Genomic DNA, 27,038 nt, shown 5'->3' with positions numbered 1-27,038 from the left:
TCATTACTCCACTGCTGTGAATCCTATAATTACTGGGAGCCTCTGCTAGTCCCTGAGCTATCTGGCCCCTGCAAATTGCCTGCATTTAGATGAGCCCAAGCTCACAGTTTTATAAGGGCCACCTGTTGGGCTTCACACACTGCTCTTTCTGACTTCAATCATGTTTTAATTCATGTAATGAATGTGTTTCAGTGACTGGGTTAATAAGTAATCAGGTAATTAGGGACTTTCTCACAGTACATTCAAGGGACAGAGTTAAGGTTATGTGAGCATTTTGCAACTTGGGGTCCTAGGGTTAGAAACATTCTTTTAGCGTGACTATGCTATTCATTACTGCTGAGTCCTTTCTCTTATTTACTGTATGAGACACCATGGGGTCCATTGTCTCTAATACTAAGACAGCTGGAAAAAGGAGGCTTCATCGTAATATTTTCCCCTTCCTTTTTCTGAACTGCTTTCCCAAAACTATGATTGTAAGAATGGAATTTGTTTATTGTGGGATTCCAATAGCAAGCAGATGCACAGTGAGGAAGGCAAGGGAAAAAAAAATGCCTCCAGCTCAACCATCTTCAGCTGTTCAGTGTTTTGCTCAGTATGACTTCCACAGAGCCAGCAGAAATGAGAAAACCCCTGCACAAGAGCTAATAATCCTACATGAGACTTTTGACTGAACTTGTCTGACTAATGTGCTTTAAAGTAAAACCCCATGCTTACCAAATCCAACTTGAAATAGTTTCTTTGGCCTCCAGTCCCCTGGCATTCAAGCACTGCTGCTTAAACATCACACCAAAGAACTCAAGTAATTCTAAATTGTAGCAGTTCCAGGCTTCCAATGACAACATTGTTTTGCATTGATTATTTTTCTGCAAGACTGTTTCTCTAGGATATACTGAGGCCAAATGCTTATATGGATTCAATCAGCACAGCATCACTGAACCCAGTGATGCAGAGCTAGTTTGCCTCATCTGATAATCTGGAACATTTGTATTCCTGTCTACTTTTTATGGGATTAAAGCAAATCTAGCTGCTCAAGTTATGGCTGAATGCCTGTAGTTGCCAAGCCAGTCGACCACATCACTCTAGGTCCTAAGGAACTAATTGGGGTACCTTCAGAGTTGCTGTGCAGAGTGGTCGAGAGCACAAGGTGAGGGATAAAATACCCACTAAGTGAGAAAATACAATATAATAGACAGTTCTTCAGTGACTTTGAGTATGAACTTTTGTCATTAGAAATATATTTGCCTTTTAAAAGCTTCATCTGTAACTTTCTAGTGCAAGATTTGCATTCTATTGGATATGTAACTAGTCTAAAATTCAACTGCACAGAAGAAGTGTTTGGTCAGGGTAACAGGCCTGTCTTGTGAATGACATCATCAGTGGGTACAAGGCCTTTGGATTCAATTGAAGAAAAAGTCAGTCTTCCACCAAGCATTTTACAACATTGACCTGGCTGGGTCAATGGTTTTGGTTTGGGTTTTTTTGGTTGTTGTTTTTTTTTTTTTCCCTGAGAGACAAGCTCTGTCAACTCTTGCTCTAACCATTTAAGGAGTTACAGCTCCCAGCTGCTCACTCTGCTCAGGTGCTGGAGGTTATTGCCCCTCTGGAAGAGCCAATAAAACAGAGCACATGCTTGCCCATCGGCAGCTCCCCTACAAAGTTCAGTTACGCTACTGATGAAAGGGGGTTTCCCTGTAGGATGCACACCACCACACAGAAAGCTGGTACCGCAGCAGTGGCCTAAATTTCTCTGATACCAAATAATATCAAAGTTATTTAGTGTAGATACTATCACAGTATCTCCGTGGCCAGTCCTGGGTACCTCTGAGGCCAATTTTGTTTCTTTCCTGAGTGGCCCATCTCTGCCCTCCCTAGCCCCTGTTCCTTTCCACAGATGACGATAATTTTTGAGAAATTACTACTGTGAAGGATTCAAGTGAAAACACCATTCCCTGCACCAGACTGAAGAGGAGCAGCTGAAACCAGCGCCAGCATTTACCTCTACCAGTGTTGGTCTGATATCTTCCATGAAGTGGAGGAACAGTGCCTTACACCTCCACAACTTCAGAGAGCAGCATCTGGGATGCCTTTCTGAGCTGTTTTCTAACAGCTGTAGGGAAATCCAGTGAACAGTAATAGTGAGGGAGAAATTAGGAGCTGGAAGAAAAAAGACAAGAGAGAGAGAGAAAGGGGGGGAGAGAGAAAAATCCCTTGTATAGACAGACTGGAGTGAGTAATTTGTAACTATTGTTTTATTTATGCCAATTATTGGTCTCCCTTCTTCTCTTGGGGTATAACTCATGCACCCACCCCAATTTTTCTCAAGTTTGTCCGTTGCTCCCAAGCACTTTCATGATATCTTTTGAAAGCAGCCCTTGAAGGAAAATTGTGAATATCTCCACAGATGTACGATGGGGTTAAATCAGCAGATACCTCCTCCTTTCTTATAGAGCACCTGCTTGCAGGTATTACCCTCTGCTTCATCAGAGTGTTTGAAAGGGTTGGAAAAAATAGCAAGATGAGGACTGGGCACAGGTGTCGGGGCACACTTTGTTGAGTGGGGATATAGCACATTGGGCTGAGGTCCTGTGCAAGACCAAGGGAGGGAGCAAGGAGTCAGGTACCAGTGCCAGAAGTACAGGGGTGGAGTGAAAACTGATGAGGTCAAAGCTGAGCCTGTGCAAAATGAAATGGGAGGAAAGAAGGAGAGGAAGAACAAAAAAAACAAGATCATGTACTGCTGAAGAGAAAGGAGTGCTGAGACTTCACATAGTCTGAATGTGATCTGAAAAGCTAATAGTTTTCTTTTCCATAACGTTGTTTTTGTGGGGACAGAGCAGCCAATTAAGAATGAGGGTATGAGCACGGAAATTTGCCATCTCTGAGGAGAAACACGATTCAGAGAGCACAAGGTGCTCTGGGGAGGGATAGCTTTTTCCTGAATCCTCTAAGAATTGATAGGCGAGATTGCACTTCCAGGTGGTGGAATCCTGAATAAATGCATTAAATCAAATCCGGTAGCATCCACCTAGAGGAGAGCAAACGTAGTACATATTTTTTTAGGAAAAAGGAAAGTGGTAATCTGGAAAACTAGTCCTTTTAGTCTGATCTCAGCAGTATGTCAGTTTTGCAACAAATTTCTAAGACAAGAATAGCTACACATATGGAAGTTAGTGAAAAATAGGATTTGAGTTAACAAAGGTGAAACATGCTAGACTAAAATGATGAATTTCCTTGATAACTACGTTACTAAACAAGGAAAATAAGAGTGATCTATTTTATCTAAATTTCAGTAAAGCATGTCACATGGTATTACACAGGAAATTATCAGTTTATGATGTGGAGAAGATATGGGAACTAGTGGAAGATCAACAAGACTGCCAAAGGAGTTGCACTGAAAGGGGAAGCTTTTGGCTGGCTGGAGGTTACTGAGAGAGGAGAGAGCTCTTCAAGGATTAATCTTGGGCTAAACTTGTTTAAGCATTTAATTAATGACAATAATAATGACTTGGTACGAAGCATGGGAATGTACTAATGACATTTGTTATCAACACAGAAGAAGGGGATATTCTCAAAATGGTGGTGAGCCAGAATATATGATAAGAAAAACAGCATTTGGGTTTGAAGTAATAGAAATAGGATACTAGTCATTAGTGCAAATTGCAAGATCATGCCTTTACTGCTAAGTAACAGGGATTTCGCTATAAAGTTTAAGCTTGTCAGTTGAAAATAACAGGAATAGAGAGAAGATATGAGCATGATGTAGTAATGAATAAGTTAAATGTGATTATACTATATGTCAAAAGAGACATTTTCAGTAGATAAAAAGGGGATGCTAATCTCTTGGGTGCCAGTGAGGACCCTGAAATAAAATTTAAAGTTCTGGGCACCTGTGTTTCAGGAAGAACTCAAACAGGAACAGAGGCCAAGAAGGGTTGACTGGGAGCGTATTTAGGGGAATGGAGAACTGATCTTGCAAGAGAAAACTGGAATCGCTCAGCTTGCTTAGCCCAGCGAAACAAAGGCTAAGAGATGATCTGCTTGCTGCTTATAAATCAACCACAAGGGCTGGTGCATATGAAGGAAAAAAAAAAAGCTTAACAGCATTCTTGTCAGAAAGACACAAGTATCTGAAACAGCTAGGAACAAGGCTAGGCTGGGAACTGGAACAATTTTCCTCAGTATCAGAGGGGTGGGGTGCTGTGACAGGCTCCGGGCTGGACCAGGAGGACAGGAGCATACCTGCTTTTGGGGGAAGCTTGCTCAGATCAAGGGAAGGATGACCTGAGGTGCACCCCAAGACAGCCAGGGGTAGTCCTGAGGACCTGGGACATCTTCTTCTATTTTCTGTACTCCTAAATCTTTTTCTTCCTACTGGCTGATGGCAACTGTTCACTTCCATACATAGGGAGCATCCCTGGGGAAGAATATTTCTTAGACAGGCTCAATCTCTTTGGTTCTTCCTGTGTGGCCTTGAACTGCTCTCTATTTAGGGCACGTGGTGGAGCACCACTGTAGGGCATGAGACTTTGTTATGGTAATTCAGGATAGTTTGCCTCCCCCATTCGAGTATGTAGAGTCCCAAGCACGTCTTATCTCGTTCTTATGGTAACCTGGGATAGTTCACTTCCCCTGCATCTGCACATACCCTTGCACAGGCACCAAGGTGACATCCAGCTGCGGATCTTGGAATTCGGACAACAGCACCTGCATTACATCAGTGAGTTCGCTAATGAGCAAAACAGAACATTGCATATGTATGATATAGAATCATTTAGGTTGGAAAAGACCTTTAAGATCATCAAGTCCAACCATTAATCCAGCACTGCCAAGTCCACCACTAAACCATGTCCTCGAGCACCACATCTACCTGTCTTTTAAATACCTCCAGGGATGGAGACTCAGCCACTTCCCTGGGCAGCCTGTTCCAATGCTTGACAACCCTTTCAGTGAAGAAGTTTTTCCTAATATCCAATCTAAACCTGCCCTGGCGCAACTTGAGGGCATTTCCTCTTGTCCTATCGCTTGTTACTAGGGAGAAGAGACCGACCCTGACCTTGCTACAACCTCCTTTCAGGTAGTTGTAGAGAGCAATAAGGTCTGCCCTCAGCCTCCTCTTCTCCAGACTAAACAACCTCAACTCCCTCAGCCACTCCTCATAAGGCTTGTGCTCTAGACCCTTCACCAGCTTCGTTGCCCTTCTTTGGACACGCTCCAGCACCTCAATGTCCTTCTTGTAGTGAGGGGCCCAAAAATGAACACAGTATTGAAGGTGGGGCCTCACCAGTGCCGAGTACAGGGGGACGATCACTTCCCTAGTCCTGCTGGCCACACTATTTCTGATACAAGCCAGGATGCTATTGGCCTTCTTGGCCACCTGGGCACACTGCTGGCTCATGTTCAGGCGGCTGTTGATCAACACCCCCAGGTCCTTTTCTGCCAGGCAGCTCTCTAGCCACTCTTCCCCTAGCCTGTAGCGTTGCATGGGGTTGTTGTGACCCAAGTGCAGGACCTGACACTTAGCCTTGTTGAACCTCATACAGTTGGCCTCAGCCTATCAATCCAGCCTGTCCAGGTCCCTCTGTAGGGCCTTCCTACCCTCCAGCAGATCGACACTTCCACCCAACTCGGTGTCATCTGCAAACTTCCTGAGGGTGCACTCGATCCCCTCATCCAGATCATTGATAAAGATATTAAACAGAACTGGCCCCAACACTGAGCCCTGGGGAACACCACTTGTGACCGGCCGCCAACTGGATTTAATTCCATTCACCACAACTCTTTGGGCCCGGCCATCCAGCCAGTTTTTTACCCAGCAAAGAGTACGCCCGTCCAAGCCATGAGCAGCCAGTTTCTCCAGGAGAACGCTGTGGAAAATGGTGTCAAAGGCTTTACTAAAGTCCAGGTAAACAACATCCACAGCCTTTCCCTCTTCCACTAAGCAGGTCACCTTGTCATAGAAGGAGATCAGGTTAGTCAAGCAGGACCTGCCTTTCATAAACCCATGCTGACTGGGCCTGATCACCTGGGTGTCCTTTACATGCTGTGTGATGGCACTCAGGATGATCTGCTCCATAACCTTCCCCAGCACCGAGGTCAGGCTGACAGGCCTGTAGTTCCCCAGATCCTCCTTTTGGCCCTTCTTGTAGATGGGCGTCACATTTGCTAACCTCCAGTCAACTGGGACCTTCCCGGTTGACCAGGACTGCTGATAAAGGATTGAAAGTGGCTTGGTGAGTGCTTCCGCCAGCTCCCTCAGTACCCTTGGGTGTCTCCCATCCGGCCCCATAGACTTGTGTGTGTCTACATGGTGTAGGAGGTTGCTAACCATTTCCCCTTGGATTATGGGGGCTTCATTCTGCTTCCTGTCCCTGTCTTCCAGCTCAGGGGACTGGGTACCCCAAGAACAACTGGTCTTATTTTTAAAGACTGAGGCAAAGGCAGCATTAAGTACCTCAGCCTTTTCCTCGTCCTTTGTTACTATGTTTCCCTCCGCATCCAATAAAGGATGGAGATTCTCCTTAGCTGTCCTTTTGTTGCTAATGTATTTATAGAAACATTTTTGTTGTCTTTTATGGCAGTAGCCAGATTAAGTTCCAGCTGAGCTTTGCCCTTCTAATCCTCTCCCCGCATAACCTCACGACATCCTTGTAGTCCTCCTGAGTTGCCTACCCCTTCTTCCAAAGGTCATAAACTCTCCTTTTATTCCTGAGTTCCTGCCAAAGCTCTCCGTTCAGCCAAGCCAGTCTTCGCCGCCGCCGGCTCGTCTTTCGGCACATGGGGACGGCCTGCTCCTGTGCCTTTAAGATTTCCTTCTTGAAGAATGTCCAGCCTTCCTGGACTCCTTTGCCCTTCAGGACTGCCTCCCAAGGGACTCTGTCAACCAGGCCCCTAAACAGGCCAAAGTCTGCCCTCTGGAAGTCCAAGGCAGCAGTTCTGCTGACCCCCCTCCTTACTTCTCCGAGAATCAAAAACTCTATCATTTCATGATCGCTATGCCCAAGATGGCCTCCAACCACCACATCACTCACAACTCCTTCTCTGTTTGCAAACAAGAGGTCCAGTGGGGCCCCTTCCCTAGTTGGCTCCCTCACCAGCTGTGTCAGGAAGTTATCTTCCACATACTCCAGGAACCTCCTAGACTGTTTCCTCTCCGCTGTATTGTATTTCCAGCCGACATCTGGTAAGTTGAAGTCCCCCTCGAGAACAAGGGCTGTGTTAATCAGCACAAGTTTTATTATCCACCCCTGTGATGCTTCCCCTTGAGCTTCACTCCCGAGCAGGGTTCCACTGCATCAGGTCCCATTTGATTAGCATTGGTGTCCCGGGGCTCCCACTGTGGTAACACTACACTTTCAGTAGAGCCAAAGCTTTCACTTGCTGAGTGTTGTGCCTCATCCCTGAGGGATCCACACCTGCTTTTTGCTCGTAACAACCACAATCTAGCCCAGGGCCTGTAAATGGTTTGCAAGAAGTTCTGTGAGAAAATGCTGTGTTTAAAATGTGAAATGTGTTTCAAATTTTGGGTGGGCACAGAGGTCATGTGACAACCACTCTGCTTCCCAATTGGAAGAATGTACCTCCTAGAATTGAGTTTCTTTGCAAATACTCATATTTACGGCTTCAGCATTCATATTCTGAGAATATTCTGACCTATATTCTTCAGATTTGCTGCTTCCGCAAATATTCATGCTAGCAAATTCATTCTCTACTCTCAAGCTAAAAGAGTGTTAACGCAGCATGAAGTAAAAACATTGTTCAAATGAATAGTTCTAGAAAATTTTTCAAGGAATACACTTAGCTCCTGGAGGGACACATGAAAGAGTACTAGACAATCAGGAAGAGCAAGAAGAGGAACAGAGAGAGAAAAATTGCATGATAGAGCCTGAGACATGTCTGAGGCAGGCTTTAAAAACAAAAAGGACAAATTTGAGTTGAATAGGGAACCAGGGAGGCTGTCTGAGGATAACAAACACAAACGTTGATCCCTTACACTTGTAAAGGAGAGAGTCCTGCTTGTCCAGGAGAGGCCACACACAAGAGAATTCAACAGTCAAGCTTAGAGGAGTTGAGACATTTCCAAGGTAGAAACCCAGGCTGTGGAGTACAAGGGTGAGGTCTACAGCCACTGAGAAATATGAGAGATATAGAGCCAGAGGATATAGAAGGACAAGTAGGATTAAGAATGAGGAAATATGCCAGTACAGCAGTCAGGAGGAAGTAAACCACAGGTGGGAGCTGAGAGAGATGGGGAAGAGAAAAGCTGCTCAAAATTTCAAAGTCAAACTGGAAAGCTGGCAAGATTTGTGTGGTTTCAGATTGAAAGCATGTAAAACCACTTGCACAGGAACATGTATCTTCCTAGTGCTGCAGAAAGCTTTTCAACCCTGAACTGAGTTTCAGGTTTGTGATCAAACCACAGACCAAGAAAACAGTTTTGAGAGTGGGGATGGGAAGCTAGGTTTCATTGAGAAAGATTCTCCTGCCTGTAAATGATGTAAGGGAGTGGAAAATTACACTGTGCTTGTCTCCGACCATTTTTCTGGGTAGAATTCCTTTTAACCCAATCCCTTTTTAATGAAAGTTTCCCCTTGCTTCTCTCCCCTCCAGTTATGAAACACTTATACTCTGCACATATTCCCCCCCATGAGCTGGGGAGCTCAGGTGACCACTCAGATTGCTTTAGTTTTTGTGCAAATTATGAGCGCAGGTTGCATTTTACTCCTCCTCAGCTCTCTCAGATTGAGCCATCAGCACGTAGTTTCTCTGGCCAGCCTCTTGCACAGTGAGGGGGATCTTTAGAGGATCTGCAGAAAGCAAGGGGGGGGAGAGAACGATGATTAGAGTCTTCTGAAAGGGGCAGTGAAGAATTAGGGACTATACTCTTTGAAAATTTGTATGACACTCCTTAATGGTCCCTGCCTCATTTTCCACTTGGCTGCTTTATGACTGAACTGTAAACTAAAAATGACATGGGCTCATTAATTTGGCAGCAACTGGCAAGATGTGGTCATTTAGCATACCCACAAGGCTATTGCTTAAGGCTGGGTCATGTCAAAGGGCAAGCTAAATATGGCCAAACCTCTGAAAGGCTGAGTCTAGGAGTCCTAGAGCCTAAACCTTCTCCCTGACCTCTGCTTGTCTTCAGTAGTGTGATCAGCTTGGGTTTTCTGGAGAAGGCTTTACATAAAGCTGTCGAGTTACTAGCAATATTATGTCAGTTTGATTTTTTTTTTAAAGCAGGCTCAATTATATCATCCTCTCTTCACATCTGACAAGCAGTGCAAAAAGCGTTTGCAATAGTGGCTTCAAGGGAATGGGAATGCTTTGGTTGTGGGGAGCTGCTACAAGGAACAGTCCAGAGTATGAAAGGAATCTAAGCCCAAATGCTTTAAAATGTCAGATGCCACAGAATCACTGAAAAAACCCTTAAGTACATTGGTCTGACTGCATTTGTTTGGTTTAGAGAGTAGATGGTTAATTCTTACACTGTCAAGGAATTAAAGTGCATGACAGTCGGGCAGATCTCGTGCAAAGGCTGAAGGAGCTCTTTCTGAGTTCAGTATTAAAAAGCCACAACACAAACTGCAGCCTGAGTATTAGTACATGTCTCTTCTTCAGACAAAATAAGATGATGAGAACAAAAACAAATGCAAGTAAAAAAGCAGCCTCTCCCCTTTCTTTCTCCCATTCCTCTGCACTACTGCCCTTCAGGTGTAGTGGAAGAAATTGTCTTTGTATCTTTGGTGTGATGGTTTGCTCCCGCTTTCCTTTGAGCTGACCCTGATAGAAAAGGATGACATCCCAGTCCACACTATCCCTAGCCAAAAGATGCCATTTATTCAGGGGACTTGGAAGGAAGTCTTTTCCCAGCTGGTCCATTCCTGCTTGGAGCATCTATATCTCAAAATAATACCTCTGTTTTTTATGCACATGGTCCTGTCATGACCTCATCTACTAGGATAGCTTAAGCAAATTTCTCCAATGTTTTCTTGTCTTCCTGGTGGCCACTATCGACATTGCTGTGTGATGAAGACTTTTGAAGGAGCTAAACATGCATCAGTGCAGGAAACTTGGCATGCCTGAACTTTGGGGTGGCTTGCTATTCTGAGAGTTTTCAAATGTGATTTCTTCCCTTTTAAAATGAAATAATATTAAAGCAGAAGGGACAAATGACCTCCTTGGTAAGCAGTCATTTAATGAATTTCACAGAAGGCAAATCACAGTTCTCAGGTGTCGAAATTAAAGTTTGCTTTGTAAGCAAAAAAAAAGAAAACCAGTTTGAAATTTAAATGTTGCAGACTGGCTTTGCAGTGAAAAAAAATCTCAGCCTGGCTTCTCATTATGGCATTTAAACTTAAATATAGAATAAAACAACACTTTTTTTGGTCAACTTCATATTCAGCTAAGAGTAACAAGCAAATGTTTTTCCATCCTGATTGGTTAAGTCAAGTCATGTTGAGAAAAAGCTCTTACTCATTTACTTAAACTAGAATCGATGGGGGAAGGGGATACCAACAGGACTGCAGTAGGTAAGCCAAGGGTTGGCATGGCATCGCCTGAGGGTGGCAATGCTAGTGGGAACATTTACACTGCTCCTGGGAGCACGGAGGGCTCAGGAGTGTATCTGAAATGCTTGTACACCAACGCACGCAGTGTGAGAAACAAACAGGATGAACTGGAAGCGTTGGTCAGCTCCCAGAGCTACGATATCATTGGTATTAGCGAGACTTGGTGGAATGAGTCCCATGACTCATTTGCTGGGATGGAGGGCTACAGGCTGTTCAGGAGGGATAGGCAGGGCAGGCGAGATGGAGGTGTCGCACTATACGTAAGGGAGATTTCAACTTCCCGGACATCAGCTGGGAATGCCATACTGCTGTGACGAGCAGGTCTTGGAAATTCTTGAAGTTTGTTGAAGATAATTCCTTGTCACAGGTACTCAGTGAGCCAACTAGGAAAGATGCCCTCCTAGACTTGCTATTTGTAAATAGAGAAGGACTCGAGGGAGATGTGATGGTAGGTGGCTGTCTTGGCCACAGTGATCATGGCTGAGTTCAAAAGTTTCAGTGTAATGAGAAAAAAGGACAGCAGAGTTGCTACCCTGGACTTCAGGAGAGCACACTTAAGCTACTCAGGGAGCTACTTATCAGATGTCCTGGTTTAAGCTGGGATAGAGTTAATTTTCTTCTTAGCAGCTGGTATAGTGCTGTGTTTTGGATTTAGGATGAGAATAATGTTGATAACACACTGATGTTTTAGTTGTTGCTAAGTAGTGCTTACACCAGTCAAGGACTTTTCAGCTTCCCATGCTCTGCCAGGTGCACAAGAAGCTGGGAGGGGGCACAGCCAGGACAGCTGACCCAGACTGGCCAAAGGGCTATTCCATACCATATGACGTCATGCCCAGTATATAAGCTGGGGAAAGAAGAAGGATGGGGGAGGACGTTCGGCGTGATGGCATTTGTCTTCCCAAGTAACCGTTACATGTGATGGATCCCTGCTTTCCTGAGGATGGCTGAACACCTGCCTGCCGATGGGAAATGGTGAAGGAATTCCTTGCTTTGCTTTGCTTGCATGCGTGGCTTTTGCTTTCCCTATTAAACTGTCTTTATCTCAACCCATGAGTTTTCTCACTTTTACTCTTCCGATTCTCTCCCCCATCCCACTGTGGGGGGAGTTAGCGAGCGGCTGTGTGGTGCTTAATTGCTGGCTGGGGTTAAACCACGACAGCAGAGGACCCTGGGAATCTGCATTTGAGGGCTTAGGAGTCCACGAGTGCTGGTCAGTCTTTAAGAACCACCTTTTAGAAGCACAGGAGCAGGCAATCCCATTGTGTCAAAAGTCAAGCAAGCGGGGCAGAAGACCAGCATGGCTGAACAGGGAACTCCTCGTGGAGCTCAAGAGGAAAAAGAAACTGTATGATCTCTGGAAGCAAAGGGGACCAGCTGTATCAGCTGAATGTTCACAAGTCCATGGGGCCTGATGGGATTCATCCCAGAGTTCTGAAGGAGCTAGCAGATGTTACAGCAGGACCCCTCTCAGTCATCTACCAAGGGTCTTGGGAGCCTGGGGAGGTCCCTGCTGACTGGAAGCTAGCCAATGTTATTCCAATTTACAAGAAGGGCCTGAGGGAAGACCCAGGAAACTACAGACCAGTTAGTCTAACCTCAGTTCCTGGAAAAATTATGGGGAAGATTATACTGGGTACTATCGAAAGGCATTTAAAGAACAATGCAATCCTCAGGCACAGAAAACATGGGTTCACAAAGGGAAAGTCCTGTCTAACTAATTTGATATCCTTCTACGATAAGGTTACCCACCTAATGGATAACTTTTACGTACTGTAGAGGGGGATAAAGTCCCTGTAGTACACATAAAAAATATGCTGGGGAAGACAGTCTGGGTTATTCCTGCCTCGGGCAAAGGCAGAGTCAGAGTTGAAATACATGGGTTTGGGACTCTTCAAAGCAGGGAGCTGGGGCTGAGAGGTGGGACTGAGAGTTTTGCGGTATCGTATCCTTAACAAGGAGATCAAAATCCAAAGATTTTGATGGCATCAAGTCTGAGGTGGAGATTTAGTAATGTTTTTCTCAACTCCATGTCCAACAGGGAATAAAATAGTGGTAGAAGAGTTTATCAGTCTGCACAGCTACTGCAGAAAACTTTTGTCTTTGGTGTCTTGCTCCATTTCTTCATTCTTCTCGTGTCTTTTTTCCCTGTTTCATCTTCTAACCTGTTCCTTTCCTGATTCTTTCCCTTTTCAAATGTATGTCAATGTTTCTCTAGCTCATTTGCTCTTCTCACCTGTTGTTGCTGCCACATTTCACCAGACTTCAGACTGAGATACTATCAGTCATTTATGTTATTCAGATTTTGCTTTTTTTGTGAGAGGAAAAACATGGAACATCACACACCAAAGTAACAGTTTGTGTTGTCTTATTACTTAATGAAATAAAAGACTGCTGCTGGAAATTCTGAATGAGCTCTAGAAATTCTGGTTTTAATACAGTCATCCTAATTTTTTGGCATAATAATACTGCAAGATCACTTATGGTAGGGAGAAATAATGGCAATACTTAACAGAGTAAACATTTATTCGCTCTTTATTGCAGAGTTATCTTATTTCTTCACTATTAGCTAAGTTTCAAGCTTCTGAAAACCAATCCAGACTCTAACACAGACTTTCTGCAGTCCCCTTTTATGTTCAAGAGACCACACAATATTTTGCAAGATGCAATGGCAAGTAAATAAAACAAAAATATAAAATAATATTTGAAGGTAGAACTTGCTCTTTTTCCCTCTCATGCTGGCATCAGAAAAAGCATATCAATGTCACGTTAATGGGATGGGACAGGACACGCTTTAGGGAGTTACATATTTACATTTTATTATCAGGATAGCAGTGGACAGTGTCACTATTGTGTATTGGCAATAAGCTGCCCTGTCACAAATGGCTACTTCATTTTCACACTGAATTAATCCCATTGACAGATATGTCATACTTTTGCTGCTGGGTTATTGTTGGTCATTGCTGATAGACTGATTTATGATTAAAAGAGATTGCAAGAGTGCTGCATTTTCATTCTAAGGTCTTGTTGAGAACTGCCTAAAGCAAGTGAAGGCACATCTCCCTGCTAGATGCACATATAAATCTGTCTTGGGGTTCACACCCCTGTAATATCTAGGCATGAGATTTTGAAAGTTATCGGAATAGTTAGTGGGAATTAACACCACACTTTGGTGCTTTTTGCTAAAATTTCAGACTGTGTCTCTGACATCAGTCCACAGACCCATTGGGTCTCTCACAGGTCTGTAACCTGGCTGTAACTCTGACTGGCTTTTCTGTAAGTTTTCACTCCCTGCTTATGTCTATGCAGGTTTTACATAGAAGTCTTCTCATTCATTTGCATAGGCGTAGCTCTCATCCAGGTTTGTGGTGTTTCATGTTTTGAAAGCTACCTGCAATGTCTTTTTCTGCAGTGGTGACAAATGCAGCTTTTGTCCCTATCCCTTCAGAGGGGCCCTGCAAAGATCCTTCTCACTTTGATCTTCTCATCTTCCCTCTTTACATCTCCCTGCTGTCTCCCGTTTCTCTAAGGCACCAGACACCAGCAGCCCGGTCTTCATGTCTGTGGCAGGTTGACCTTGGCTGGCTCCCAAGTGCCCAACAAGTCGCTCTCTCACTCCCCCTCCTCAACAAGACAGGGGAGAAAATATGACAAAAGGCTTGTGGGTCGAGATAAGGACAGGGAGATCACTCAGCAATTACTGTCACGGGCAAAACAGACTTGACTCGGGGAAATTAGTTTAATTTATTGCCAATTGAACAGAGCAGGATAACGAAAAATAAGAACAAATCTAAAAACATCTTCCCCCCACCCCTCCCTTCTTCCCAGGCTCAACTTCACTCCTGACTTCTCTACTTCCTCCACCTGAGCGGCACAGGGGGACGGGGAATGGGGGTTGCGGTCAGTTCCTAACGCTTTGTCTCTGCTGCTCCTTCCTCCTCACACTCTTCCCCTGCTCCAGCATGGGGTCCCTCCCATGGGAGACAGTCCTCCACGAACTGCTCCAGCATGGGTCCCTTCCACAGGGTACAGTCCTTCAGGAAAAGACTGCTTTAGCATGGGTCCCCCCCAGAGCCTCAGGTCCTGGCAGGAGCCTGCTCCAGCACGGGCTCTCCATGGGGTCACAGCCTCCTTCAGGCGCATCCACCTGCTCTGGAGTGGGGTCCTCCATGGGCTGCAGGTGGATACCTGCTCCACTGTGGACCTCCATGGGCTGCAGGGGGACAGCCTGCCTCACCATGGTCTTCACCACAGGCTGCAGGGGAATCTCTGCTCTGGCGCCTGGATCACCTCCTCCCCCTCCTTCTTCACTGACCTTGGTGTCTGCAGGGCTGTTTCTCTCCCATATTCTCACTACTCTCTCCCGGCTGCTGTTGCACAGCAGTTTCTACCCCTTCTTAAATATGTTATTACAGAGGCGCTACCACCGTCGCTGATGGGCTCAGCTTTGGCCAGCAGCGGGTCTATCTTGGAGCTGGCTGGCACTGGCTCTGTCAGACATGGGGCAGCTTCTGGCGTCTTCTCACAGAAGCCACCCCTGCAGCCCCCCCCCCCCGCTACCAAAACCTTACCATGCAAAGCCAATAAAATGTCTCATTGTCTTCATAGCCTACCTGCACCCTGCTACTCTTCCTCTCTCCTTCCTGGGCTTTGAGATATCTTCCTTTGCAGATCACCATTGGAACTGGTGATCTGCAAGGACCTGCCAATCCCTGCATAAGGGAGGTCCAGGAGACAATACTAGCCTTTAAATAGTAAAAGTACACTGTTCAAGCACTGAAGCATCTCCAACCCAAGTATCCAACTATGGAACTAGCTGTACAGCAGCCCATGATGTGCCCAGCGCAGTGCTGGGACAATTACTTGCTGGGACAGATGTGAACCCTAACAAAGACCCATGGCCATGGGAGGGTTCCCACTGGGACTGGTGACTGGTACCCACAGCAGCACCTCGGAGGAGTCCCCGGTTTCTCTCTGACAGGGTATTGCGCTAAGCAGTTGGCTGGCTCACAGCCACCCTGTTTTTCCTCAGTGGGGCAATGCCGCAGTGCTCCTACTGCCCAGGCAAGGGGCACCATGCCAGGGGGATTTTGGTTTCTTTCTGCAGCCAAGCTTCTGCTTCCCACTACCCATCACTGCCTACTTTCTCTCTCTCCAAACACTCTTATCTCCCAGGCTAACGTTTTACTTTCCGTCCCAGTCAGGCAGCAGAGTGCGTGCTTAAAAAAAAAAAAAAACCAACGCAAAAACCCCACCAAAAGCACCCAAAAAAGCATGCCAATCCCAACAGGAGGCTGCAGGAGCATCTGCCACGATGTGGGGTGGAGAAGGCTACCCGGGTGGCAGATGCGGCTGGTCTTGGCCCCAGCCCCCGGTCCCCAGCGCTGTGCTGCAGCGGCGGCGCGCTGACCCGCCCTCCCCCCGCGGGCGCAGAGCGGCGCGGTGCCCCCGCGGGCTCCCGCCGGGTCCTGGCGTGCTACCCGCTCCCGCGACGCCCCCGCGGCCAGGCCAGCCCCAATCGCCTGCCTGGCTCCCCGCCCGAGGCGTGAGACAGCAAGCGCAGGGACACTTTGTTGTTGTTTTGGGTCTGGTTTGGGTTTTTTCCCCCTTTTTTCCGGGGGGGGGGGGGGGGAGAGCTTAAAAATTGCTCCGCGGTCGTCGTCGGGCACCCAGCAAGGACGTGGCAGGCTTCGGCAAAGCAGAGGCTCTGTGCATTTGCCATTTCTATTAAAACGTTAGTAAAGTTAACGCAGCCTTGATGGCATCTGAAATACTAAATAAAAGACCAGTTTCAACCCCATTCCTCACTGGAGAGGATACACTAGTATGTTTCTTAATTTTATTTTCCTTATATCCTGTTAAATTGACTAATAAAGTCAACACAGAGTTCTCTGTTGCTTCAAAAAACTCAGTAATTTTGTTAGAAAACGTTGAAATCCAACCCCAAAGTATTCAGCCCAAATATTTAGTTAAAGTAACCCTGTGGGTTAATAAACTAAACAAAGGCAAACCATGCAAAACTGCAGCAATGAAAACCAGGCTTAAATAAACGAAGGACAGTTTATAAGAACCCTTTAGCTGAAAAAAAAAACAGCGAAGGAAAACTGCATGAAAGTTTAATATAAAGAACGTGATACGCAGGAGCTCGTTTTACAGGTACGCGGCTTCGCCTCGGACGGTCGTTGTCCCCAGCACAATTTCGAAAATCACTTTTCTGCTAAGCTGCATTTCCTTCGAAACCTCATGGCAGCAGTTTCTGCTGAAGAAACCTACGGCAGATTTTGGCAGTTTAAGAGGAGCACTTATCTTCCGTGCTGCAGCTCTCACCACGCGCCTCACCACGTTGCTAATTTCGGTGTCTGACTTGTTTAGTTATATCAGCTCTAATAATGTGGTTGCAAAATATTTATCTTTCACACAAGAATGTGGATTGTTTTGATTAGAGACCGATGTGCTCTTCAAAATGTTTGCTTATGTGCAAGAGTTCTCCGAAGGGAGGTTCAACCACCGCTTTTAAACTAGTTACTAATAGCTAAAAATCGGTTTGCTATCGGGATCCAGTAAGTTTGGTTTTTTTTTTTTTAAAGATAGAGATACTTTAAACAAGCAGTTTAAAATGTCTGTGCTGAATTATATCAAACTGCTTTCAGCACGTAATTTGGTAATAATTATAACTGTTGCTGTTCTGCAGTTTAGATCATCGCAAAAGAAACCTTCATGACAATTGTTTTTTTGATCAAAAAAAAAAAGGGCATGGGATTAGTGACATGTTTTTCTCTATGGAATAGTCGGTTTCCAAAATTATTTTCTTTCGCATTATATCCCCAAAGAAGCAGCCGGGGAGGAAAGCGCTGGAAAACCAATACCAAAAATAAGATTGTTTAAACTTCTCTTAGTTGCTTTTCGTTTTCAAGAAAAGCTGAATAAACAGCATCGGCCCCGCCTGACAGCGCAGAAAGCAGGTTTGCAATGAAAGAGGAATGCAGACGGAAAAGAGGAGGGTTTTTTTCTTCTCTTTTCGAATATTTAACTTTCCCCTGTTCAAAAAGGAGCCGCATGCAGCCCAGGGAGCACTTTATTTACCGTGTATAGAAGAAACAAGTCAAATTTAAAATTAACCTCCTCTGGGAATAGACCGGACCAAATGTTGGGGGAATTCCTTTATTCCCCTTCTGATATTTTTGTCTAATTCCACTGCTTAACCATCACCCCTTGTACTGCCAAGGAAGGGAGTGGTCCCTTTTGGTGACAAGCCCCGATGAAATTATTTTCTTTAAAAAGAAAAAGAAGAGAAAGATAGACTAAGCAACTTGAGGCAACAAAGCTTTACAAGGAGAGAAGAAAGACTCGGATAAAATACGACACATTTATCTATCAATTGCTAGACAAGACAAAGAAGGCTTAACAACAGTTTGAAAAGAGTGGCCTGTGAATGGTTAATATTCAATTTGTATTTTATTCCCTGCTGGTCATGGAATTGAGATCAAAAGAAAAAGTGAAAACACATGGCTGAGGTCAGTAGGATCAGAGAACCACCACATACAGCAGAAGGAAGGAAAAGCAATGGGAACTTGTGTGAAGAAATGGATTATATAAACAGAGCTTACTATCGCCTGCACCCCATCATCCTATAATCTACACTGCATGGAAGCATAGAAATATATTAAACTAGTGATAGGTTTCACCGTTGCTTTATGCCAATCAATTCTATTATATACTTTCAGACACGTTTAGAATTCTTGGACTAATGTGTTTATTTTAAATATCACAGGGGAATTATGACATCACCGTCAAATAATGCTGGGGAAGGTTGCCTTCCTTTTGAAGTATGCTGCAGTGAAACATAATTTTAATTACATAATCGCTTTATGTAATTATATAATAAACGAGGGGGATTAAGCGGGAAGTATATAGTACATTAAAAATTGCTTAGGTCTTGGAAAAATAAACCGAACATACAATGAGAAATGCTTGGTGACGGGGACTGCTTGATAAATTCGAGCTATCGCATTTATTTACATTTCGTCCAGGGCGACAAAAAGATGCCCCCTCCAACAGCTGGCGACGTTTGCTTCCCGGCCCTCGGAGGAAGGAAACCTAGCGCTGGTTTCACTAGCTTTTATCGCAAGCCCCGCCTCTGATTTTGCCGAGCGGGACCGCGCCCCCTCCGTGACGCTTCTCGCCCGCGTTGCTGAGCGAGCCGTTACCTGGGAGGCGGCCGCCGCGGCCCTATCCATTTTCCGTCACACAAAAGAGCCAGGCAGGGACAAATCTGTTTTTAAGAAGGGAATTAGCAGCCCTCCGCCCCGGCGAGCTCCGCACACGGTGGCCGCGGGGCGGGGGCTTCCTCCGCCTCTCTCATCAGTCCGCCGGGGCTCGGAACGCGGGCTGTGCACAAAGTCCCGAGGCGCCAGCGGCCGGCCTTGGCTTGGCCCCAGCCTCCGGGCCAGGGGGGGACCTCCAGCTCTCCACCCCCGCCCGCTCGGAGAGGCCGCGGCCCCAGCGCCGATCAGTTGCGGGCTGCGGTGCCCCGCTCGGCTTTCCTCCGGAGAGACGAGGGAGAGGAAGTTTTGTTTCACCTTTTAGGCTTTTTTAAAAGATTTTTTTTTTTAATTTTTTTAAGCGCTAGACGGGAGCGGGGCAAGGCCCTAGGGATCCCTCCCTGTTCCCCCGGACTGCCATCGCCTTGGCGCTGCGATCGGCCGCGGGTCGCCCCCTGCCCTCCGCGGGCGTGGAGCCGGCTCTGCCAGCCTCCCTCCGCTCCCCCGGACCGAGCCAGGCACCGGCGCTGTCCGGAGGGGTGGGGGGTTGCCCTGCCTAGCCGTGCCGGGAGGGGGGGCTGGCCGCGGGGACCCCACCGAAAGCACAAGAAGCCCCGGTGGGAGGAAGGGACCATGCCTGCACAGTGGGCACCCATGCACAGCCAGGATGGCAAAGCCCTGGGGGAACTGGATGGACCCCAGGCCCAGCATGAAACTCAGACCCTAGCTAGCCTGGAGTCTCTGCTTGCACAGAGGCACTTCTGAGCCACATCAGGGGATGGTGTTTCCCCCTTCATTTCCAGTGGTTTGTTGGGGGTCAACTTGGATCTCTGGGCAGCTCAGGCTCAGCCCCTGCCATGCTGCCAGTGTGTTGCTCCCATCAGGGACATGCCTGGTCTTTGGGTCTGCACTGGGTATTTCCTCCCCATCAGGACACCCCATTTTCTGGGGGGTGGAAGGGAAAGACAGTGACATGGGTGCCCTGCACCATAGGAAGGGCTTGGGCCACCCCACATGGCTTTGTGCTGGGCAGGAGAGCTGTGGGTCTGTCTTCTCCCCTCCCGAGATCTAGAGATGATCTCCGCTTGGGTGTGCTTCTGGCAAATCCACTGCTCAGAGTAGACCCCTGCAAGCCCAGACAGGTCCTGTGAAGGGCCAGTTTGGGGGGAGCAAGCACAGGCACTCTGCTTGGTGCAGCCTGACCTGGCCTCCGCCCTCAAGGAACAAAGCGGATTGGCATCCAGGGGCTAGGGAGCTCCATGTTTCAGTCCAGAGAGTCTCAGGACTCCCCAGCCCATCTAACAGGCTTTTATTTTGTCCATGAAGCCCAAGGTCACTCTTTCTGGGAGCTGCAACTCTGATATGCTGCCACATGGCTGGCCTGGAAAGTGCAAAGGCAGGAGACTGCCTGCTAACGGCACAGAAAGCCAAGCCATGTATGGGAGCCTCATCAGGTGGCTCCACACCTCCCCACAGTTCCCTGCAGACCAGCCCAAAATGCCAGTTTCATCGTCAGCGAGGCAGGTCACACACATGCAGATGCAAACTGCGTACCCAAGAGACTGTCCTAGAAAGAGTAATTTCCCCAGATGCTAACTGTGTGATCATGGATTCTCAGGAATATAATTTTTTCATATGAAAACGTTTCTTTTTCCTCAAGATGTCACATTAATTAATGCAGAAGGATGCATTCTCTGTTAAACGTGTGAGGGAGATCATGGTGCCTCACAAGTCTACAGGAGTCCCTGGAGGACCAAGTACCGGATGGCAGCGATAAGGCTCTGATGAGCACATGTGGGTGTGTAAAACAGGCCTCATCAAAAGTCTTACAAGAAACTATCACAAGATAAGAGAGAAGCTGGTCACAAAGAGAGGGAGAGAAGATGGGGCAGGTTGGTGGTGGAGGGAAGTGGCTCCAAAGTTGTCTGGTCGGTGCCCTGAAGAGGCCAAAGGGTGAGTGAAACTTGGGGTGTTTTGGTCGGAAACCCATCTGCTTCCTGTGCTCATCACAGTGTAACCTCAGCTGTGCCCCCATGGAGAGTATTGCCAGAAGTCCTGGTCTCCTCATGAGGGAGAACTAAAGAAGTACAAAGCGATGTATGGAGCATCTGCCAGAAAGAGGAGAGAATAAATAGTCTTGAATCTGGATAGTCAATCACTGACACTTGTAAACCACAGGTAGCACAGCAAGGCGAGGGAAACGTTCAGGAAATAAAGGGCAACAAATAAAGTGATAAGAGGGCTTGAAGCACCCACAAGAAGTTTGTTTTCCACTGTGCAGATGTGGTACTCCTCACCTCAGAAGCCCTTGGAGGCCAGAAGTGTAAATGAGTTTAAAAAGAAAAGAGAGAAATTCATGCTTAATTCACTAGAGGACAGCCTGTGAGATTTGTTCCTGCAGTAAATTCCTAAAGCACAGGTTGTTGGAGGCTAGGAGATTGTAGGGCAGTATCACTCTCAGCTTGCTTGGTCCTCATGCTTTTTTTCCTAAGCATTGATACTCATTCTGGCACATTTTACTCTCTGTATAAACCAGATTGTTTTGGAACATCTCGATAACAATGATAATATAACAATTCATACTTAAGTAGCTTATTTCATCCAAGCACCTCAGAACCCTGCACAGACATTGGTTAGGCTGCAAAACAGCCTTGGACTGACACTGCAGTTTGTTTGCTTTATAGTTAGTAAAAACTGTGTGTATACTTGCACCAACGAATGGAAAGACATGACAATGATTTAAATAGACTTTCCCCCAATGGAAGTTCTTCCCTAAATACAGTATGTTGCAAAAATCTCACTTGGCAGTTTGAAAAGCAAAGGAAAGTGAGAAAAGAACTACACTGGGAAACTATAAGGGTGTGATATAATTAAATACAACTTACTGGGCTGGGTATTCTTGGTTTGATTTAGTGTAGGTTTATATCAGGTTCATTTAAATTTAATAGGAATTGTTTAACTTACAGTGAAATAAGTTACTCTGAGATTACATGTCCTTCCACAGTTTTTTATTTGACTTGAGAAAAAAAATGCAGTTGCTTCAGCAAGAATAATAAGCATCTAGCAAAAAAATGATAGGAACATCTAGTATGTCTCCCCTCCTCCTTGGCTCCTCGTATCTGCCAAGGTGCTCTCTTTTTTTCTGGACTGAGTGTCAGCCAGAGCACGCCCAAGGCTCTTTCTCTGACAGATGTAGGGAAAGAAGATGTCCAAGTCTGAGAGAAGACATGTCTCCCATACACTGATGGCAATGCAGCCCACAATGCCACTGATGGCAATGCATCCACAATAAGCAGGCAGTGGAACAGAAGCTCAGTAAGGGCCTCTGCTCATGATCATCCTCTGGCAACCAATGGGAGGGTTCCAGTCACTGCTGAGGCAAGGATGTTTTTCACATAAACCTTGGCAGAATCACAGAGAAGAGGACCTGGGCAGAAATCTCAGGTGTCCCTGCTTGTGAAACAAAAGTGTTGGGAAGCACAATGCACCTCTTGCAATTGATGGAGCCATCTGAACCCATTTATGGACCCTGGGACCTATCGACAGACTTGAAAAGTCATGGAAATTAAAGAGAAGAGAGAGCAGTTTAAGTAGTGATAGTGGAGTGCTGGCATGTCACCGATTTTCTTGTGTGCAGTCCAGCTACAAAGAGATTGCAAGGTGCCGAGCTAGAAGAAAGAGCAGAACAAGTAAATGCAATGACTATTCCTCCTACTGTTCATATTCCAGTTAACAAAACCTTCTGTTTCAACGCTGTTCATTGATGTAAAAGAATCAACCAGACCAAAAAAGGTAAGGGAACTGGGAAATGTTTTTTCCTTCTCAAAAGACAGCACATTTAAAATTATCCTCTTGATAGTCACAGATATCCATTAATTCATGGAAAAACTGCTTACCAGGTTTTACAAAGCACAGGGGAGCAGGTACACTTTCAGTTCTGTAACTTCATCAGTGTATCCAGAATGTCTGGAAATAAAACCCTCCAGAGAAGACAGATAGTTTGTTCCTTTTCATTAGAGAGCTGCTACCAGAGATAATTCCATCCATTCTGAAGCTCTTTGCTATAAAAGAAAATGTAGAACTCTTGACAGTGAGAACTTGTCTAAAAGGAATTTATCCTGATGTAAGCTAGGGCTGGGAATACCCAGCCTTATATTGATGTTAGGCCTTATGTAGACATTTGTATTCTGATATACTTCTTTTAATCTTATAGTATGTAGGGAAGGGTTTTACTATGGAGGGTTTTCCGGAGTTTTTGTTTCAGTAGTGCCACTGAAAACAGTAAGCATCCCTTGCAGATGAGCCTTAGGAACTGTTCGTATCTCTTTTGAGAGCAGGCATTTTTCTGCTTGGGATTTTGTAAATACAAAGATGGAGAAAGGAAACTGATTGTCCTTTGATTCAAGCCATACCTTCCTTGAAGCCCAGACATATGCTTATCTATTTCTTTGCCTTCAGACATGATTAAGTGACACTAAAAGCAACCTTGGATATTTCATTGTACTAGAGAAACATAATTTTCTCCGAGTTCAATATATATGAATAAGAATTTTTCCACTATTCATAAGACTGGAGCAGGATGAAACTCTGCCCAAACATGATCAAAGTAACTATCCACCAGAGAAATACATTTAGAGGTCTTTTAGGGGAGAGTTGTAAATTATATCCAGGCATCAGCTTTTTTCCTTCAAAGTGTCTCAGTGGATCTAGAGCTCTGTATGGCTCAAAGCCTCGATCTATCAAGTGTGATAATTTCCAACAACATTGAACAAATTTAAAATAGCATGTGTGCTAGGAAGTTTTAAATACATGGAGGCACAGGTTTGTTGCACAGACAGCACAGAGCTCCTTGCTGAAGTATTCCTCTTGCTCTGGTCACCACAATACCCTTAGGAAGACATGCACATAAGCCAGTAAATAGTTTTTATTACCTTCCACATACTCTTAAAATTTTCAACCTTTTTCAGTCTGCAGTGCCAAAAAGAAATTTCCATTGGAGCTGCCAATACCCAAACACTACATGTAGCCTTGCATCCCACACAATTGCTTTTCTTAGTCATCTTTCACAGATGCTTTAAAACAGTCCAGAAACCTATAGGTCTGTGGACCACAAGCTGATCAAGAAAATGATCAGTTCAAGCCTGTTACCAAAATTCAGGATGAGAGCATCATGCACACTTAACTGAGCAACAGAGATTGTGATAGAGCATCCCTTTTAGATTCATCTTTATAGGAGCATTTGGTTCTAGAAAAATAAACCTTCCATTTGAGGGAGAGCCTTCTGCCTTTGAAACCTTCCCAGATACATTGCCTTTTCTTATCTGAGGCAATGCATAAGCTGAAGTTTCCCACTGTTTCCAGGTGATCCTCCATCAGACGGTTTCTATATCTCCCTCCCTGCTGCTGGATGGCCTGGGCTCTCAACTGCAGTTAGCCAGTTGTCAATGCTATCTTTTGTGCATTATTTAATTCTAATTATCTCTGTAATGGCTCTTTGATGTCATATGGTTAAAATCAGTCCAATGAAGACAGAGGGGTGTCCCTCAAGGGTCCGTACTGGGACCAGTACTGTTTAATATCTTCATCAATGACATAGACAGCGGGATCGAGTGCACCCTCAGCAAGTTTGCAGATGACACCAAGCTGAGTGGTGCAGTTGATTCACTTGAGGGAAGGGATGCCATCTAGAGGGACCTTGACAGGCTGGAGGAGTGGGCCCATGGGAACCTCATGAGGTTCCACAAGGCCAAGTGCAAGGTCCTGCACCTGGGTCGGGGCAGTCCCCAATATCAGTACAGACTGGGGGATGAAGAGATTGAGAGCAGCCCTGAGGAGAAGGACTTGGGGGTACTGGTAGATAAAAAGCTGGACATGAGCCAGCAATGTGTGCTCACAGCCCAGAAAGCCAACTGTATCCTGGGCTGCATCAAAAGAAGCATGGCCAGCAGGTCGAGGGAGGTGATTCTGCCCCTCTGCTCTGCTCTGGTGAGACCCCACCTGGAGTACTGCGTCCAGCTCTGGAGTCCTCAGCACAGGAAAGACACGGACCTGTTGGATTGGGTCCAGAGGAGGGCCACAAAAATCATCAGAGGGCTGGAACACCTCTCCTATGAGGACAGGCAGAGAGAGTTGGGGTTGTTCAGCCTGGAGAAGAGAAGGCTGCAGGGAGACCTTATTGCAGCCTTTCAATACTTAAAGGGGGCTTATAAGAAAGATGGGGACAGACTTTTTAGCAGGGCCAATAGCGATAGGACAAGGGGTAATGGTTTTAAACTAAAAGAGGGTAGATTCAGACTAGATATAAGGAAGAAATTTTTCACGATGAGGGTGGTGAAACAAACACTGGAACAGGTTGCCCAGAGAAGTTGTGGATGCCCCATCATTGGAAATGTTCAAGGTCAGGTTAGATGGGCAACCTGATCTAGTGAAAGGTATTCCTGCCCACAGCAGGAGGGTTGGACTAGATGATTTTCAAAGGTCCCTTCCACCCCAAACCATTCTATGATTCTATATCATGAATCCTTGCTGTGTGTTAACAGCATCACTATTTTCCCCACATTGGCAGTCCCAGACCTGTTGACCTAGATACACAGCTTGCAGAGAGCGCTTGAGCAGAGACATGTTGGCCTCCCTGCTCACTTTGCTGTGACTTGCTCTTTTACTGCACACAGAAAATAGCTGTGGATGCATGGTGCTCAGAACAATCTGCCACAAGCACACATTTGGTGACTTTCTGAAGCGTTGGAAACCAGGCTCCTAAGTGGGATCTGGTCCAATTAACCTGGTCGGTGCTGGTTCTGAAAACATAACAAAGACGTCCTCAGGCTGCTATCCTGAATCAATATGATCACTAGTTCTGTCTTGGATTTAGAAGACCCCCATGAGGTCAGAAAAGGTTATGTTGAAGTATCACTTCTGTCTTTCAGAGGGAGACAAGCCAACACATTGCACTTGAAGTAGATCATGTTGTTGGTATCTTTCTTACATATAAATAGCACTTATTGCACCAATATCACACAGTAGGACAAAATCATAATAGAGGGGACACAGTGAAAACAAATGTATTTAAACATAACCACATGTTCTGTGATTCCACAGGACTAAGTATTCAAAGTAATAATATTATTTGTAAAGCACCTCCCTTGGTAAATTATGCTGGGCTGTGCAAATACTGCAATAAAAATGTCATTCAGAATGTTATGTAAAATCATTCAAGTAAAACTCCAAATGAGAAAAGCAAATAAAGGAGCTGAGGATGGAGAAAATGTGGCTGGATACCAGTGAAAGATACAGGATCAAGAGGGATCCACCTAGAAAACATCTGGGGAAGGAAAAGGTGTGTAGTTGCTTAGAAGAGTGATAGGGAAGGCTGAGGAGAAGCAGGGAAGCAGTGATGAGTGCTAGCAGTTTCAAACAGGAAGACAGACTGTTAAATAATGTCCTATTGCTGTAAGAGAGGCAGTCTGTATCAAGAAATAAACAGAGAAAGCTGGCAGTGACCAAGGCCCACATCCTCAAGAGTAATAGCCCTGAGGATCTGCGCCAAGCTGGTGCTCTGCCAGGTCTGTGTTTGAGTCTCTCTCTTTCTCCCTTCCCCCCTCCCTTGAGTAACCACTCGTCTATGCAGCTGGGACCATGTATGGTGCAGGGGTTCTCCCACCCGATGTGCAGGGCAGAGCACAGAGGTTGGCAAAACTGGTCATGGCCACAAGTGGCCCACAGAGAACTTGCTGGTGAGCTGTAGGACCTACCAGTTGAATGGTACTGGCTGTAGCTTCCCTGCTAGCTGGCAATCTTATGGAAAAAGCCAGCTATATTAAATATTCTATTAATTGCTGTACTTACAGATAAGGCAAACAGTTGATTTAATTTTTGTGGAGAGTTTACAAGAACATAAGTAAGTGCCACAGAGATGTTCATTCAAGGCAGCTCTGCCTATTGACACACATCCTTGGTGCTGGACTCTTGCCTGGCACTGGACACTGATTTCACCAGTGACTCTGGGTTGCTCAACACCACAATTGCTTTAAAAAATAGGCTCTACCACCAAATCCAGTCAGATCTTTACTGCAGGAGACTGCAATCACAAGGTCAGAGAAGGCACCTAGCTGTGACTGGGAAGCTGTAGGGGGGACAGAGCCCTTGCAGCAGCTCTGTCCCATTTTTCTCACGCTTTCATAAAGCAGTGTGGTAGCCGAGCAGCTTTCTC

Source organism: Platalea leucorodia (genome assembly GCF_965183815.1).
Source record: "Platalea leucorodia genome assembly, chromosome: W".
NCBI lineage: Eukaryota > Metazoa > Chordata > Aves > Pelecaniformes > Threskiornithidae > Platalea > Platalea leucorodia.
Note: the sequence above shows the minus strand (reverse complement) of the source record.